Genomic DNA, 18,157 nt, shown 5'->3' with positions numbered 1-18,157 from the left:
TGAGTGGCATGATTTCTGATCAGTGAATACAGTGAAACTGGATGCTGTGCTCCAGACCTTTCGAGGGATGGTACAACCATCCACGTGAGCCCAGGCCAGGGAGGGGTGTGACCCCCTACCCCCAGTCTCAATTTCTACTGGCTCTTGCCGGCTGCTGCCACTCAGCACCACCACCACCACTTCTCCTTGGAATGCCTCCTCACCATAACTTTCACCCCTATCCTTCCTCCACTAGGCATACCCTCTGGCCTAGATTAGACTCCTAGGTCAACACACATAGGATTGGACTGGAACAAAAGTGTCTCCCCAAGTTGAAGGTGGAAATTCAAGGTATGTATTCATTCTGTTTCTGAGAGCTGCTCTGTTGAGTTTCCTGGTAGGGTAGGATGACCCTATTGGTGGTGGCTACTAACAAAACTATTTGTTTTATTCAAATAAAAGAGAATACCTTTTATTTTACTTGCAATGAAAGGGTATCACCATGCCAAGTACTAGCATTCAATGAGTGATGCTAGAAGCCTGAAGCCCAGTTTCCATCCAAACACATCTGTCTTTCACTCTTACAGTCAAGAGAACTTTATGTAGAGGATATTTATGTGAAAAAAATTGGGGGCCATTTTTAGTATGATTCATATGTTTAACTGTGAAGGCAGTGAAGACAAGCATCACTCTACAGATCTAACTATGATCATATTAGTAGAGAAAATTTGCACTTAAAAAGCTGTAACTGTATGTCTTTGCCTATTTTTTATTTCAGACTTTTAATAGAATTCTTCTACTCTGCAAATTTAACACTTTCCATAGTTTAAAAAGTTTTCTTTTATTAACTGCCTGCCAACTTGACAGCTGTTTCCAAATTCATCTATACAATGTGCTCCAATTCATAGTGCATCTATTAAATTGGGGCTTGTTGTAAAACTTTAGACATGAATCTGAATTCAGCTTTAGGTGCTCTGATTGTTCAGATAAAACAAGTCATGGTTGTCAAACTTAAAAAAAACACCCTCTATTCCATAGTATTCAGAGTCGATACGCATACTGTGTACACCACCAGAATATGCTTTTTACTGACTAGTTCTCATTTAGCTAGCTTCAGGCTTTACAAAATGCTGAGAGCTAATGGCTTCCTTGCTTCACTGAAATCATTTCAGCTTCACTTCCATTGCAGTTCAAAATATATTTATTCAAACATTTATTCATTGGCATTTTTTAGCTCATTGTCCAAGATCATTCAAGCCTCATAAGAGGTGTTGCTTGGGAAGAGCTACTTAGGAGCAAGATGTTGGTGTGCACTTATTATTTGGGGAAGGAGAGGGAGCTGATAGAGAGGCTCGTGTTGACAGCACTGAGGACTTGTACTGGGGTGGCCAAACCGCAGTTCTTTCAGTTGCTGTATGACTCGCAGTAAAATCTAGATAGCCTATGCTTTCTTGTGTGTTATTCTGCTGTGGTGGCCACCTACAGGGTACTTTCAGTGTACTATATACCCATCAGCATGCCCGGGCCAGGGAGGGGTGAAGCTCCCAGCCCCTGTCCCGACTGGCTTTTGCTGGTCACTGCCACTCAGCACCACCATCACCTCTGCTCATCCTAGGAATGAATGCTGTTTGCCACCAGTCAACCCTATCCTCCCCTCCCACGACATCCCGCACCAGGAACACCTACTGAAAATTCTGGTTAAAGGAATTTTATTTGGTCATATTATATTTTTGGTTTACAGTTCTTCTGTTTATAATGATAAATGTGGTATTAAGCATTTTCTATGTGCCAAGCACTGTACTAAGTGCTGGGGTAGATACAAGATAAGCAGGGTGGACACAGTCCCTGTACCACATGGGACTCATAGTCTAAGTAGGAGGGAGAATAGGTATTAAATCTCCATTTTACAGATGAGGAAACTGAGTCTCAAGAAGTGAAGTGACTTACCCAAAGCTCATCACAGACGAGTTGGTGGGAGGAGGATTTACTCCCCATTTTGCACAGAGGCAAAGAGAAGTAAGTGACTTGCCCATGGCCACACAGGCAAATGGCAGAGCCAAGGTTTGAACCCAAGTTCTTTGAGTCCCAGGTCCATGCTCTTTCCACTAGGTCTCAATACTTTCCCAAGAAGATGCTCCTTTACAGCAAATCAATGTATTTTGGTGAATATTGGAAAGAGAAAACTGGCAAAATAATCCCCTGGGGAGAAGGTTTGGCACATGCCTAGGAAGAGGAAGAGCAAAGGTCTGACCTCTAATGTAATTTTAATGAAAAATTTTCTCAATTAAAATCGCTATGCTTTCAAAAACTGATTGCCAAGGAAATGTAATTGCCCAGTAATAATACCAATTTAACATTTTATACATGAGGGAAAAGTTCCAGCCTTCATTAAAAGCCTGGAGATCACAAAAAAAGAACTCTCTGCTCCATGTGTAGAGCTAAGAAGCATGCAAGTTTGGCATCTTAGTTCTCTGCTAGAGACTCCTAATCAATTTTATTGATTAAACCTCAAACTATCAAAAACAGCACAAGCTTTAAATCTGTGTCTGAACTTACTGTCGAATCTCAATCAAGTCTGGGCAGGGCTGAATTAAAAACCTGTGTGAGGCGTTTGACCCTTGCAAGGTTTGAAAGTTGACTTGGAGATGTCACTTTGGACTTGCATGACCTTCAGAATCTGGACAAACCTCATGTTCTGAATTCAGCATTCACATACAGAATCAATTCCCCTTCCAAGCTGGCAGGAGTGGCCTTTTGAGCAGCTCCAGGGCCTGACCCAGTTGTATTTTTTCTTGCACTCTTACAGGTTATTCTTTTAGTCCTGTCCTCAAATAAGACATACGCTTGGCTAAACTACATCCCATTCCCCTCCCTAGAAAAGAAACGGGAAGAAAGACTTTCAAAGCAACACATATGTGCTTGTGGCATGTCGATAAAGATTTAATTTGACTAAGATGTGAAAGAGCAAAATTCAATGAGTGAAATTCTCCATCTCTCCTCATGCATTGGCTAGAAACATACACTCATCTGCAAAGCCAATGAAAATTTGCCAGGGCAATTTCCTTTCATCAAAGAGCAATGTAATTATTGATCAGCTACCGTAATCGGCTTGTGGTTTGCACGTATTCGCTAATTGTGTTTTCTTCACAAAGGACATAAGCCTCTGTATTATCTTTAACTAATACTTCATTATGTTAGAAACTTAATACAGACATGGGGCAATCCTGAGAAAAAGCACACTCTTAGCAATTATGAAGATGAACATTCAATTCTCCCCCACACACAAATCACTAAGCATCCTAGATACTGCTCTGTAGTACATTCATATTTCATCCATCATTTAAAAACTACCACTTCTGTATTCAAAAAATAGCAGTTTCTTAATGTAGCAAAGCAGCCCTACTCTAGCTCAGGAAAAGAAATAAAGAGTTTGTTAAGTAATAGAAGTAATAAATCAACTTTAAGGAACCTGGGTTTAATTTCACATGTTGGATTTTTGAGCAGGTATTGGACCCAACCCCTGCTCTCTCACAAAAAGGATGACATAACTCTTTAGTGACTAAACTGAGTAAAAATCTCTGTTAAACAATGTGGAGGGATGGGAGCACCTTAGTGCAAGCAAATTGGGCTAAATGAGCACAGGGTAACACAGGGAAGCAATAGCAGGGAACCAGGAAGAATTTGGTCCTCACGTATTTGAACCAGTACCTGCTTTTTCTTAGGGTCACACCTGGAGAGTTTCCAGTTCTCTACCAATCTTGACTATGGGAGGGAGAATCAAGCAGAGGCCAACCCATTCTTAGCTTGGGTAGTGGCTAGTGAATGGAAGGCAATTTACTACAAATAAAAACTCACCTGTGCTGGGCAGCAGCAGCATGGGAGAGAGTTGAGGGTGGAGGCTCAAGTTTATTGCACAGAAGAAGGTAATGGTAAACCACTTACGTATTGTTACCAAGAAAACTATGGATCCACTACCAGAACGTTTGGAGATGGAGGTGGGGCGTTCTGGGAGAGAGGTATCCATGGTGGCGCTCTGGGTTGGAGACAGCTCAACAGCATAAAACAAGACAAGACGTGCTTCCCTCCCCACACTTGAGTTCTTTTTCCTACTTTCACTATCTGTTTCCCATATTAAATCAATCAGGCAATCATTCGTTCTGTGCAGAACACTGTACTAAGCACATTGAAGAGTACAATAGAGTTTGTAGACACAATCCCTGTCTTCAACAGAGCTCCTTGAGGGAACGTGGGTCTTGATAATGCTGTACTGTCCCCAGTGCTCAGTACATTGCCTTGCCCTCAGTTGTCACTCAGTAAATGCCATTTACTGATTTTTTGAGTGGGAGAGACTACAGCCAAGCCCCTCATCAGATCCCTTGCCCCCTCTCCCCATTTCTCTCCCTCACTAAAACGGCTATATTTTCAAACTCAAAGTGGGATGGGGGCAGAGCTTCTTTTCAAAGGTTGGGGGAGTGATAATCCAAGATTAGGGGGCAGAAAAAGGTAGGAATTAGAGGCAGAATAGCAATGGAAATGAGACAGGGAGAATCAAGGAGCTAGGGATCCAGAGCCAGAGACAGACAGGCACAGGCAGAAATAACACACCCAGGCCTGGACACATACCTTGATTACTCTTTCCAGCAATGCAGCATCAGGGAAGTGGAAAAAGCAAGTGAAGCAATTAATCTGCTCCTCCCTTGCTGTCTCCTCCTCACTGTTGCTGACACAACCTTCACTTGAAGCTGCAAAGAGCTGCTCCCTAGAGGTTTATGGCATAGCGTGGCTGCTCTACCCAAATTTTCCTTTAAACGCTGCCTCTGCTACCTGACACCCCAGCTGCAAATGGGACCTTTGGGGATTCACCAGCCTTTTTCAGATGGTGAGGCAGCACTCTAAAATGTGGTCATGTGCCCTGTAATGTGAGGCTCCAGATTCTTGCCCATGCCCCTTTAATGCCAAGCAAAAGCAGCACTTCAGTTAGGAGGTACAGGTTTAGGTTCACAACCAAGAATCTTATCAGGGGAAGCAGTGTGGCTTAGTGGAAAGAGCACGGGTTTGGGAGTCAGAAGTCATGGGTTCTAATCCTGGCTCTGCCACTTGTCAGCTGTATGCCTTTGGATAAATCACTTAACTTCTCTGTTCCTCAGTTCCCTCATCTGTAAAATGGGGATTAAGACTGTGAGCCCCACGTGGGACAACCTGATAATCTTGTATCTACCCCAGAGTTTAGAAGAGTGCTTGGCACATAATAAGGGTTTAACAAATACCATCATTTTTTTTATCAAAAAGGGTGTGGCTGGGGATTAGATACTTTCACTAAGAAGATAAAGTCATGCAGATTGTCTTCCTCCTTCTCCCAATGTGTCTTTGAAGAGTTTGGGGCCAGATATTTAAGCTGAAAACACTATCTGTAAATTGGAATAACAACAGTGTTTACCAGTTGCTTATCTAACAGTGCATTAAGTAGATTAATGAGGTCTGAAGTTGTGAATTTGAAGTTGAGAGACACAATAGATGAGGAATATTTTATGTGGGATCTCCTGTTGCTTGCTGTGTTAACTTTAGGCTTCAGTATGTCTTCCTTGCTATTCCTGTTTTTTCTTTCTCATGCCAGAATTCATTTTTGCAAGAGCAATCCCTTGCAACCCTTACCTCTGCCTCCTCACAACAGAAACTAATGGAAAGTAAAATGCAAACTAAGGCCCTTTGAAAAGCTGTTGATTAGCTGTAGACTGTAAACTGCTTATAGGCAGGGAACATGTCCTTCAACTTGGTTATATTGTATTTTCCCAAGCGCTTAATATAGTGCTCTGCACACAGTAAGCACTCAGTAAATATGATTGATTGATGTGATTGCCCCTGTCACACCATCAGATGATTGAAATATGATTTCCACTTCCAGGACAACTGCAGGCTGATAGAGGTGAAGCAAAAATCTCTGTTGTCATGTGCTCGCTGATTTGCATGGATCAATTAAGTATGTTGTTGCTAAATCAATCAATAGCATTTATTGAATGCCTTAATTCAGAGCATGATAATAGCGCTTGGGAGAGTTTAATAAACTTAGAAGACACAATCCCTGCCCTCATTTAGCTATCATCTTGGTTTATATCTTAAAAACTTGAAGTTATTGACTAGAAGGCTTTTAATCCTCTCAAAAAGGTAGAGATCTCTCCCCCCCCCCCCCACTCATTGTTATCAGAGGATAAAAATAGAGTGCTACACAATAATTCAGTAATACCGATTAAGGGGAATGTTGTATTTTTCCTGTATTTTCACTTTTCTTTTTATTATTGTTGGGCTTTCTTGTGATGGGTCCTTCATGAGAACTAGGTGAATCCTGACAGTCTGCTGGTCTGTGGTGGTAGATTCATGCCTCAAAATAATAGGTACATCTGTCACGCAGGGGTTCTATTCAGAAATAAGACCTGTCTCTTTAAGATGTGCCCAATCTGCCTTGAGCAGTGCGCTGTCTTTTGCTGTGGCTGCTGCATTGAAACGGAGCTCAACCTTGTCTAAATGAAGCCTGTGGATCATCCACTCCAGCATGGGCAAACTCTCCTTCACCTCACCAGCTCCTGACCTAGTCTCTGCTCTTCACTCAGAACAGGTTCATTTTGAATCTGACAAAATCTGAAGAGCTCTTAGTGTTCTGTATGAAATCATTTCCAAGACCTGAGCCTAGTGCTGAAGTGCTCTGCAGTGTTGTTTTTCAGGCTGTTCTCCTGAGGCCTGTTTCCAGCAGCAAAGGGGTTGGCACATGAATGATAGACCCAAGTGGGGCTTATTAGGGTTTCTTGGGGCAAATTACCTTTTAGCACTGTGATACTCACCCCACCGCCCAGCACTTAAGGGCTGATCTCTATACTCTGCCATTTCCCCTATATATAATGTATTTTAATATCTTGTCTCCCCCTCTAGACTGTAAGCTCCTTGAAGGCAGGAATTGTGCCTATGAGCTCTGTTGTACTGTCCTCTCCAAAGTGCTTAGTCCAAGGCTCTGAACATCGTAAACACTCAATAAATACGATTGATTGATTCCGGGGAATACTTGGTTTGATTCTAAGATAATCTATAACCAAAGGACTGTTTCTGACACATTTTCAAGTTAGAGGAAAAATTAAACCAAGAAGGCAAAGCTCACACCTTACTAAAAAGAGAAAATAAGCTTTAGTTTTTCACTTCAGCCTCCTGGGGCTTATTTGGCAGAGTCTGAATCTTGGGCAAATGTTGTGGTGCATTTCTAACAGTGAATTGGTGTGTATTTCATTTAAGGTCTCTCCTCTTTATTATTGAGAGAAAAAAAAACAAATAATTGTTCCACTCTGACACAGAATGTTTTCCATGAGGTACTGTGCCGATGAGATATTGTCAGGCAGTTATATTGGAGAATGACATATTCAGGCTCCGGAATGACAGGGGAACAATTTAGATAGGAGCTTTAAATATTTCACTAACACAATAGTAAAATATTCAAAAACTTATAGAGTGCTATTTACCACACACACTTTTTTTTTAATGGAACTTTTCTTATGAGGATACACCATAGAAAGGTCTCCCCAGAAAATTCTCATTTGTAATTTATGCTCCTAAATTGTTTACTTTTATTTATGCTAGTAACCAGGGAGCCATGGTAACCCAGGAAAGTGCAAAAGCAACAAACAATTTTCTTTTTGAGGAGATAAGGGTGTGCGGCTGAAAAATGCTTGGACTCCCTTCGAGTTCTCTATCTCCTGAAGTAGTGAATTAGTCAGCCTGAATAGTGTAAGTATTCTCGGCAGCCTGCTGCTCCCCAGTTGTTAGACTTGACTCTGATATTTGCTGTTAGAAGTTACTGTGAGTTTATTCTGCTTCTTTCTATCTGTGTCCTCTATCTAAGCATCTCTTCTCCTTTCCTACCACTTCTTGAAAAAGAAGAGAATGAAAATGTAAAACTCAGCTGCATTTTCATGATGCTTGGAGCCTTTTCACACTAGAGTGGTATAATTAGCAATAGACAGCATCTTATAACCCCTTCAGGTACTTGTTTTTGACTCTCATTTCTTTACCCATTGCCTCAATAATCAGGAGAAGAGAGGTTTTCAACTCTTTTTTTTTCCCCCTCATTTTTCTTTTTTTGGTCTCTTATCTTCCTTTCATTTTGTGCACTGGTGAAATCTCAGGGCAGCTTTACCACAGTGTTTATATGCTTGGCCAAAACTGAAATAGGAAAAAAAAAAACTCAGAGAGAAGAACACACAAAGCTTTGAATAATATGTCTGGATCCCACATGACTAGTAATGTAAAACTCCCTCTGCTTAAGAGAAATGTGCTTGGCTGAGATTTGTTTAAGGAGTGCCAAATTAAAATTTCACCCCCAACAAGAAGTGATGAAAATTTACATAGTTCAAGTTTGTGTTAGTAGGCAGAGTTTCAATACATGTTTCTTAAATTGTTCTGGGACCTGGAAGCCTCACATTGTGACCCTGCCCTCCCCAGTCCCTCTCCTCCTCCCCTGCCCACCTGCATTCAGAGCAAATCTCACTTCCTTTAAAACACTGGGAAGCTGAACTCTCAGCTACAGTCACTCAGGAGCAGGAATTGGAAACTGCAATCTTTGAGGTTCAGAGACATCCCTCTGCTCATCACAACCATTCATCTCTCACTGCCACATCAGCCCCTCCGAACCCCTAAGCCAAGCCCCCATTGGTACACATTCATCTAACCTATTTTCACCTTCTGCCCCTTCTCTTCCTATCCTACAACCTTGTCTAAATGAAGCCTGTGGATCATCCACTCCAGCATGGGCAAACTCTCCTTCACCTCACCAGCTCCTGACCTAGTCTCTGCTCTTCACTGTCAGCATGACCTGTCCTCCTCCAAATGATGCAGTCACCCCTGCTGCTCTTTACATTTTAGGGTAAAGCAGCATGGTCACTTGTTTAAGAGTAGAAGAGTTTGGGAGCTTTCCCGAAAAATTGTCCATTTCTTCTCTCGCAAGGTGATGGTATCCCCTGCCATCTGATAGTAGGAGGTCTTAAAGATACCAGCATATGTACAGAGGCCAAATGAATCTTAGTGAAGATACTTTGGTACTCAACCCCACCCTTCTAGCACTTATGTACAAATCCTTACACTCTGTTGCTTCCATTACCTTTAATTTATGTTAAAGTTTCTTCATCCCTGCCCCCCACCCCCACCCCACCGTAAACCCCTTAAGGGCAAGGAACCCATCTACTTACTCTGTTTTACTCACTCTCCCGAGAGCTTAATACAAGTGCTCTGCATTTCAGTATTTCCTCATGATTCATTCATTCAATCGTATTTATTGAGTGCTTACTGCAAGCAGAGCACTACACTAAGCCCTTTGGGAGAATTCAATGCAACAATAAACACATTCCCTGCCCACAATGAGCTTGTGTTCTTCCAGAAATAGCACTGTTGGCCAAGATTCACAGTCATGTAAAAGTGCCAATATTTCCCTATTCTTTCATATTATAGCCAAATACCAATGTCTGAATGATGGATTGATAGATACTACTAACTGGATGCCCAGTGGCTTAGTGGAAATAGCCAGGGCTTGGGAGTCAGAGGATGTGGGTTCTAATCCCAGATCTGCCACTGTCTGCTCTGTGACCTTGGGCAAGTCACTTAACTTCTCTGTGCCTCAGTTACCTCATCTGTAAAATGGGGTTTCAGACTGTGAGCCCAACGTGGGACATCTGATTACCTTGTGTATACCCCAGCGCTTAGCACAGTGCTTGGCACATAGTAAGCATTTAACAAATACCATTATCATTATTATTATTTCATTATACTTTATACTAAGGAGGAATAGTGCAGGTTGTGATTTTCCACTAGGAGGGAAAACACCTCCTCTTCATTGATAAGCTCCTTGTGGGCAGGGAACATGTCATACTAAATGCTCAATAAATACGAGTGATTGTTTTATTTCATCCTTTGGACCGTCACTTCATTTATTTGCCTTTGATAGCACTCAATGACACTCAGTCACTTTGTCCCCTCCTGCCTTACATCTTTGATTTCCTACTACAACCTACCTTGCACACTTTGCTCCTCTTGTCTTATACCATCGCATCATTTCCAGAGACACGTCTCCCAGAACGCCCCATTCTCCATCTGCAATTGTTCTAAGTGTATCCATAGAGTTTTTTTGGTAAAAATATGGAAGTGGTTTACCATTACCTCCATCCACAGAGTAAACTTGAGTCTCTGCCCTTGACTCTCTGCCATACCGCTGCTGCCCAGCACAGGTGTGTTTTGACTTGTAGCAGATTGCCTTCCACTTGCTAGCTACTGCCCAAGTTAGGAATGGAATGGGCAGGCCTCTGCCTGACTCTCTCTCCCATAGTCGAGACTGGTAGAGTACTAGAAACTCTCCAGGTGCAAATCTGAGAGGGGTTTGCTCCTCTACTGCCAACCTAGTCAGTGTTCCTTGATGTCATCCATCTCGCCACCAACCCCTCACCCATATCCTGCCTCTGGCCTAGAACTCCCTCTCACTTGAGATCTGACAATCCCTCTCCCTACCTTCAAAGCCTAATTAAAAGCACACTTGCTCCAAGAGCCCTTCCCCAACTGAGCCCTCATTTTCACTTCTCCTACTCGCAATGCCCTGGTACTTAGATTTGCCACTTTTAGTCAACCCTCCCTCAGCCCCCCAGCACTTTTGTACATATCCATAATTTATTCATTTATATTAATGTCTGTCTCTCTCTCTGCACTGTAAGCCCCTTCTGGGCAGGGCACTTGTCTACCAACTCTGTTTTAGTGTACTCTCCAAAGCACTATGTAAGGTTCTCTGCACAGAGGAAGTGCTCAATAAATATGATTGATTGATTCTAGAACATGGGCACATCTGGCAGTGATAGATCAGAAGAAACTAAAAGCCCTCTTTGGCAAAGGATTGGGTAGATCAATTAAATTTCAGTGTAGCTGACTACGTTAGAATAAGGAAATATTTTCTATTGCAGAAGACTGTGAAGGAACAGATACAACCCCAGAATACGGAACAATTTGAACGCAGTTAGAAACAGGAAATTAATCTTCCCCTTTTGTATTTTTCTTACCTGGAAAAGAACAGGTTTTCATACTTTTTCATGCAATTTATGGAATAAATGGGAAAATTACAAATTTATTCTGAATCCTATTTACTGTGCAAACCTAGATTTCGAGTGTGTGCCTACTAAGGCTAAAATAACATAAGAATGTATCCTTGAAAGTGAAATTTTAGAGTAACAACAATAATCCTCCTTCATATATAATAAATAGTTGGTTCTTATGATCACTTTTTTAACATTGAGAGGTAAACTAGAATTGAATTCCTAAAAAAAGTGAATTATATTTTCTGGATGTCACTGGAACAAAATATATTGCATAAATTAAATGCAATATTTGACAGCTAAGAAATACCAGGGTTCACTGCATAATCTGAGAAGAGCAATGCAAATCCTTGCTGCACTTACAGAGAAGGAAGTGAGATTGAGAATGTCTGCCATCTGAAATAGAAAAGTGATTAAGAGATCAGGACCTAGAGGCACTGAGAAAACTGAAAAGAAACCTCCTACTCCCCTCCATTCCCACACTTTGATGCTGCAAAATTAAAGGTTGATCCCAATGGATCTGGCCAGGCCTCTTGAAGCAGTCACTTGTTACAGAAACCAAATATGATCCTGCAGCCTACAAACAGGTGCAGGGTGTATTAATGGGCGTATTATAGTACTTTAGAGCATCTATTGGGCACATGGGAAGTACAAAATAGGAAAGTGGCCTGTTCCTTGTACACAAGGAGCTTAAAGTGAAAGGGTTTACACTCTAACAGCATATGTAATAATGTGGAGGTTGCCATAGCACCCCTCATCAGGGAATACCTGGCACATAAAAATTTTGGAAGGACTGTGTTTAAAATGGACTTCAACTTTTAAAAAAAGGAACAATCACCATCTGATTCCCATCCCTATGCCACCTCAGAATTCACTTTTCAGCCCCCTTTCTCCATCCTCATAAAGTACTAAATCTGTGATTCTGTTAGTTCTTCCTCTACCTTTTCCAAATCAAGCCCCAGTTATCGATCACTACAACCATGTGGCTAACTAGGTTCCCTGAAGATCATCCTTCCTTCCATCCTTCGCTTCAACACAGATTCAGCTGATAGTCAAATGTTAAGATAATCAATTGTATTATTGAGTGTTTACACTGTACTAAGCACTCGGGAGAGTGAGTACAATACCAAAGAGTTGGTAGATTCAGTACCTGGCCATAAGGAGCTGTAAGTTTACAGGGGAAGACATTAAACTAAATTACAGTTAAGGGAAATACAGTATCAGGATATGTATGGAAGATAAAATAAGAACAGTTGATTGGAGGAGGAAATTGAGTTATTTGCTTTGCGGAAGAAGGGAGATGTTTTCTGGTTTGTCCCTCTGCATCTCTGAATGAAATGAAATTCAAATAAGTTATTCATCAACTTCATCTTTAAAAAAAGAAGTGCTTTGGCACAGTCTCAAAAAAGGAAGAGAGGACAAAAATCTTTAGTTAGGTTAGGAGGCTGACAAATATTCCTGGAAAAGTTAAATGCTCAAGCTGTGATCTGGTGTGTGTACTTGGTAGGGGAGTAATGCACTTAGCAGCAAGCAAGATGGCTTTGCAAGGTGCACATCTGGTAATTTCACTCCCTGTGGGAAACTAATTAATAATAAAACTCAGCTGCTGGTTGTCACCAGGCTTGGACTTCCCTGCTCTCAACGCATCCCCTTCTTTCCTCAACAAGGATAGAGTTGGGCCCTACTGCGTTTTTGTTAACAGGCAATAAAATCTATCTGTTCCGTGTAAATGGAGTTCCCTTATTTTAAACGGCAATTTAGGATCAAAACCACATCATATAGATCTTATGGCTGTCCTCCGTCCCCCCACTCCCACCCCCCACAATCAGGAGTGGGTGGGATTCATGGGTGAGGAGGCTCCGATGACCTGGGGGATGCGAGGAAACTCCAGTACAACTCCACCCCGCCCCCCTGAGAGGCGCAGTTAGCACCTTGTTAAACCCCTCTTTGCAACTTGTTAAACTCCACTTTCCATCCTCCCCCTTGAGATGTACAGTTAGCACCTCGTTAAGATCAGCATCCGTTTTGCACCCGCCCCTTGAGCGGTACGGTTAGCAGCTTGTTTAGCTGCATTTTGCACCTTGTTAAACTTCTCTTTGCATCCAGTTCACCTCGCACATTTTCTCTGGGTACTGTTTTGGGGTTGGATTTTGTGTTTGTTTGATTTGGTTTTTAGGGTAGGGGAGTCCTATTTTTCATCTCTCCTTGGTTCTAGCTAGTATTATCATGCTGGCATGAAAAAATTAATATTCCTCACACCCATGTCCACACTCTGCTCATCACACCAGGCTCAGGGAAGAGGAGGAAGAATGGCACAAGAGGCTGCATAGGGTCAGGTATGGCAAGATGGGGGTGGTAGTCTGGGACTAGGGTATGTGTCTTTTCCGTTGTTCTCTCCCAAGTGCTTAGTACAGGGCTCTGTGCACAGTAAACTCTCAATAAAGCAGAGATGCAGCATGGCTTAATGGAAAGAATGCGGTCTTGGGAGTCAGAGAATGTGGGTTCTAATCCCAACTGTGCCACTTGTCTGCTGTGTGACCTTGGGCAAGCCACTTAACTTCTCTGTGCCTCAGTTTCCTCATCTCTAAAATGGGGATGAAGACTGTGAGCCCCATGTAGGACAACCTGATTACCTTGCGCTTAGAACAGTGCTTGGCACATAATAAGTGCTTAACAAATACCATGATTGTTATTATTAATAAATACAATTGATTGATCTACCTTTTGTCAATCTGGTGAGATTGCAGAGTTATCCCCATCACTTTTTTTTAACGCCTTTAGATAAAGGGATAGTCACCTCTTCTGCTGGTAGTTAATTGTATTGGATAAATGTGGGGGTGGTGCAAAAGTGATGAGATGATCCTTGGGAGTTCATGATCTAGGGAAAAGAAAACTTAATTGGGGAAAAACCCTGGGAAGAGGTGAAATTTCAGAAGGGCTTTGAAGAATGGGGAGAGCACCTAGTACAGAAAGGGGAGGGCATTCCAGACAGGAAAATGGGTGTCAGCTGTGGGTCAGAGATAGGAAATCAAGAACAAGGCACAATGAAAATGTGAGCTGGGATGTAGTCAGGAGTTTCTGCTTGATGTGGAGAGGAATGGGTAGAAATCAAAGGGAAAAGAAATGCATAATGGCATTTTAGAAAGATTATCTGGAAAGCCGAGTGAAGAATGGACTGGAGAGGGGAGACATTGGAGGAGATAATCTAGCCAGTATATTCATTCAATCGAATTTAGTGAGTGCCCAGACCAGTGGCTGACTGCATGGAAAGAACTGGGGGGATACAGAGAATGTTTGGAAGAAAAAGCAATAAAATTCAAGATTTAATGACAGACAATGTGAGAGGGAGACTCACCATATAATAACTGAAAATATATATATCTCCTCTGCATTTATTCCTTACTTTGACTGGCAGTCTTTCTATACAAATTACAAAGAGAACAGCTGGTAGCAAGCTTGCTCAGCTGCAGAAAAAAAATTCACACAGTTGATGCAACTGTTGTTTTTTTTAATTATTCAAATACATTTTAGTCATTCATCTAGGTGAAAGAAATCTCATTGGCTAATAACCAATCTCTTGCCTGCCTTGGCACACATAACTTCGTTCCACTACACAGTCAAGGCTGTAACATTTTTCAGCAGTAATACACAATCTTCCTTGGCATTAGAGAAAATAATAATAATAATGTTGGTATTTGTTAAGCGCTTACTATGTGCCGAGCACTGTTCTAAGCGCTGGGGTAGACATAGGGGAATCAGGTTGTCCCACGTGGGGCTCACAATCTTAATCCCCATTTTACAGATGAGGGAACTGAGGCACAGAGAAGTTAAGTGACTTGCCCACAGTCACACAGCCGACAAAAATATATTACTTTTAATTTGCCCAATAACAGTTAAACATCACCACCATAGCAGACCTATGCAAGTCACGATGTTCCTCCAATATACAAGCCTTGTTCTCTTAGTTCTCATCCACACTACTACTGCAAGGTAGAGGTGACGAGCAAAGTTATTTTTTGCCTCTAAACTTTAGAGGAAAACTCTAAAAGGATTCATTCATTCAATAGTATTTATTGAGCGCTTACTATGTGCAGAGCACTGTACTAAGCATCTCTCGTTCACGCCACACATCCTATCCGTTACCAAGACCTGCCGGTTTCACCTATACAATATCGCCAAGATCCGCCCTTTCCTCTCCACCCAAACGGCTACCTTATTGCTACGGGCTCTCGTTGTATCCCGGCTAGACTACTGTGTCAGCCTTCTCTCTGATCTCCCTTCCTCCTCTCTCGCCCCACTCCAGCCTATTCTTCACTCCGCTGCCCGGCTCATCTTCCTGCAGAAACGCTCTGGGCATGTCACTCCCCTTCTTAAGACCTCCAGTTGTTGCCTATCAACCTCCGCTCCAAACAAAAACTTCTCACTCTAGGCTTCAAGGCTCTACGTCACCTTGCCCCTTCCTACCTCTCCTCCCTTCTCTCTTTCTACTGCCCACCCCGCACGCTCTGCTCCTCTGCCGCCCACCTCCTCACTGTCCCTCGGTCTCGCCTATCCCGCCGTCGACCCCTGGGTCACGTCCTCCCGCGGTCCTGGAACGCCCTCCCTCCTCACCTCCGCCAAACTAATTCTCTTCCCCTCTTCAAAACCCTACTTAAAACTCACCTCCTCCAAGAGGCCTTCCCAGACTGAGCTCCCTTCTCCCTCTACTCCCTCTACCACCCCCCCTTTCACCTCTCTGCAGCTAAACCCTCTTTTCCCCCTTTCCCTCTGCTCCTCCACCTCTCCCTTCCCCTCCCCACAGCACTGTACTCCTCCGCTCAACTGTATATATTTCCACTACCCTATTTATTTTGTTAATGAATTGTACATCGCCTTGATTCTATTTACTTGCCATTGTTTTTACGAGGTGTTCTTCCCCTTGACTCTATTTATTGCCATTGTTCTTGTCTGTCCATCTCCACTGTAAGCCCGTCAAACGGCAGGAACTGTCTCTATCTGTTGCCGACTTGTTCATCCCAAGCGCTTAGTACAGTGCTCTGCACATAGTAAGCGCTCAATAAATACTATTGAATGAATGAATGAACAAGTCGGCAACAGATAGAGACAGTCCCTGCCCTTTGACGGGCTTACAGTCTAATCGGGGGAGACGGGCAGACAAGAACAATGGCAATAAATAGAGTCAAGGGGAAGAACATCTCGTAAAAACAATGGCAACTAAATAAAATCAGGGTGATGTACATCTCATTAAACAAAATAAACAAAATAAATAGGGCGGTAAAGATATATACAGTTGAGCGGACAAGTACGGTGCTGAAGGGGTGGGATGGGAGAGGGGAAGGAGGAGAGGGAAGGGGGGAGAAGAGGGTTTAGCTGTGGAGAGGTGAAGGGGGGTAGAGGGATCAGAGGGAAAAAAGGGGGGAGCTCAGTCTGGGAAGGCCTCTTGGAGGAGGTGTTTTAAGTAGGGATTTGAAGAGGGGAAGAGAATTAGATTGGCGGAGGTGAGGAGGGAGGGCATTCCAGGACCGCGGGAGGACGTGGCCCAGGGATCGACGGCGGGATAGGCGAGACCGCGGGACGTGAGGACGTGGGCGGCAGAGGAGCGGAGCGTGCGGGTGGGCAGTAGAATGAGAGAAGGGAGGAGAGGTAGGAAGGGGCAAGGTGATGGAGAGCCTTGAAGCCTAGAGTGAGGAGTTTTTGTTTGGAGCGGAGGTTGATAGGCAACCACTGGAGGTGTTTAAGAAGGGGAGTGACACGCCCAGATCATTTCTGCAGCAAGATGAGCCGGGCAGCAGAGTGAAGAATAGACTGGAGCGGGGCGAGAGAGGAGGAAGGGAGATCAGAGAGAAGGCTGACACAGTACTCTAGCCGGGATATAACGAGAGCCTGTAGCAGTAAGGTAGCCGTTTGGGTGGAGAGGAAAGGGCGGATCTTGGCGATATTATAAAGGTGAAACCGGCAGGTCTCGGTAACGGATAGGATGTGTGGGGTGAACGAGAGAGACGAATCAAGGATGACACCGAGATTGCGGGCCTCAGAGACAGGAAGGATGGTCATGCCATCCACGGTGATAGGGAAGTCTGGGAGAGGACCGGGCTTGGGAGGGAAGATGAGGAGCTCAGTCTTGCTCATGTTGAGTTTTAGGTGGCGGGCCGACATCCAGGTGGAGACATCCTGGAGGCAGGAGGACATGCGTGCCTGAAGGGAGGGGGAGAAGACGGGGCAGAGATGTAGATCTGCGTGTCATCTGCATAGAGATGGTAGTCAAAGCCGTGAGAGCGAATGAGTTCACCGAGGGAGTGAGTGTAAATGGAGAACAGAAGAGGGCCAAGAACTGACCCTTGAGGAACTCCAACAGTTAAAGGATGGGAGGGGGAGGAGGCGCCTGTGAAGGAGACGGAGAATGACCGGCCAGAGAGATAAGAGGAGAACCAGGAGAGGACGGAGTCCGTGAAGCCAAGGTGAGATAAGGTGTGGAGGAGGAGGGGATGGTCGACAGTGCCAAAGGCAGCAGAGAGGTCAAGGAAGATTAGAATGGAGTAAGAGCCATTGGATTTGGCAAGAAGGAGGTCATGGGTGACCTTAGAGAGAGCAGTCTCGGTAGAGTGGAGGGGACGGAAGCCAGATTGGAGGGGGTCCAGGAGAGAATGGGAGTTAAGGAATTCTAAGCAGAGACTGTAGATGACTCGTTCGAGGATTTTGGAAAGGAAGGGTAGTAGGGAAATAGGGCGATAACTGGAAGGGGAAGTGGGGTCGAGAGCGGGTTTTTTTTAGGATGGGGGAGACGTGGGCATGTTTGAAGGCAGAGGGGAAGGAGCCATTGGAGATTGAGTGGTTAAAAAAAAAGGATGGAAGCTGCAGTTATTTCACTGGACTTGCTAATAATAATAATAATAATTATGGCATTTAAGCGCTTACTATGTGCAAAGCACTGTTCTAAGCACTGGGGAGGATACAGTGTGATCAGGTTGTCCCATGTGGGGTTCACAGTCTTCATCCCCATTTTACAGATGAGGTAACTAAGGCACAGAGAAGTTAAGTGACTTGCCCAAAGTCACACAGCTGGCAAGCATCTGAGC

At 43.5% G+C, this 18,157-nt stretch overlaps 1 protein-coding gene and 1 non-coding gene across 3 annotated transcripts in view; one reads left to right on the top strand and one right to left on the bottom strand.

Annotated features, from left to right (window-relative positions):
• The window catches only part of LINGO2 (leucine rich repeat and Ig domain containing 2), a 900,663-nt gene that overhangs the window by 857,801 nt on the left and 24,705 nt on the right, over positions 1-18,157 (top strand). The window lies entirely within an intron of this gene.
• Positions 10,243-10,380, bottom strand: LOC114808428. The gene has a single exon (XR_003756276.1). It is a non-coding gene; the product is annotated as a small nucleolar RNA SNORA7 (small nucleolar RNA).

The sequence above is a fragment of the Ornithorhynchus anatinus genome, chromosome X5, assembly GCF_004115215.2.
Source record: "Ornithorhynchus anatinus isolate Pmale09 chromosome X5, mOrnAna1.pri.v4, whole genome shotgun sequence".
NCBI lineage: Eukaryota > Metazoa > Chordata > Mammalia > Monotremata > Ornithorhynchidae > Ornithorhynchus > Ornithorhynchus anatinus.
The sequence above is the reverse complement of the archived record's forward strand: the minus strand, read 5'-3'. Positions and strand labels throughout refer to the sequence as shown.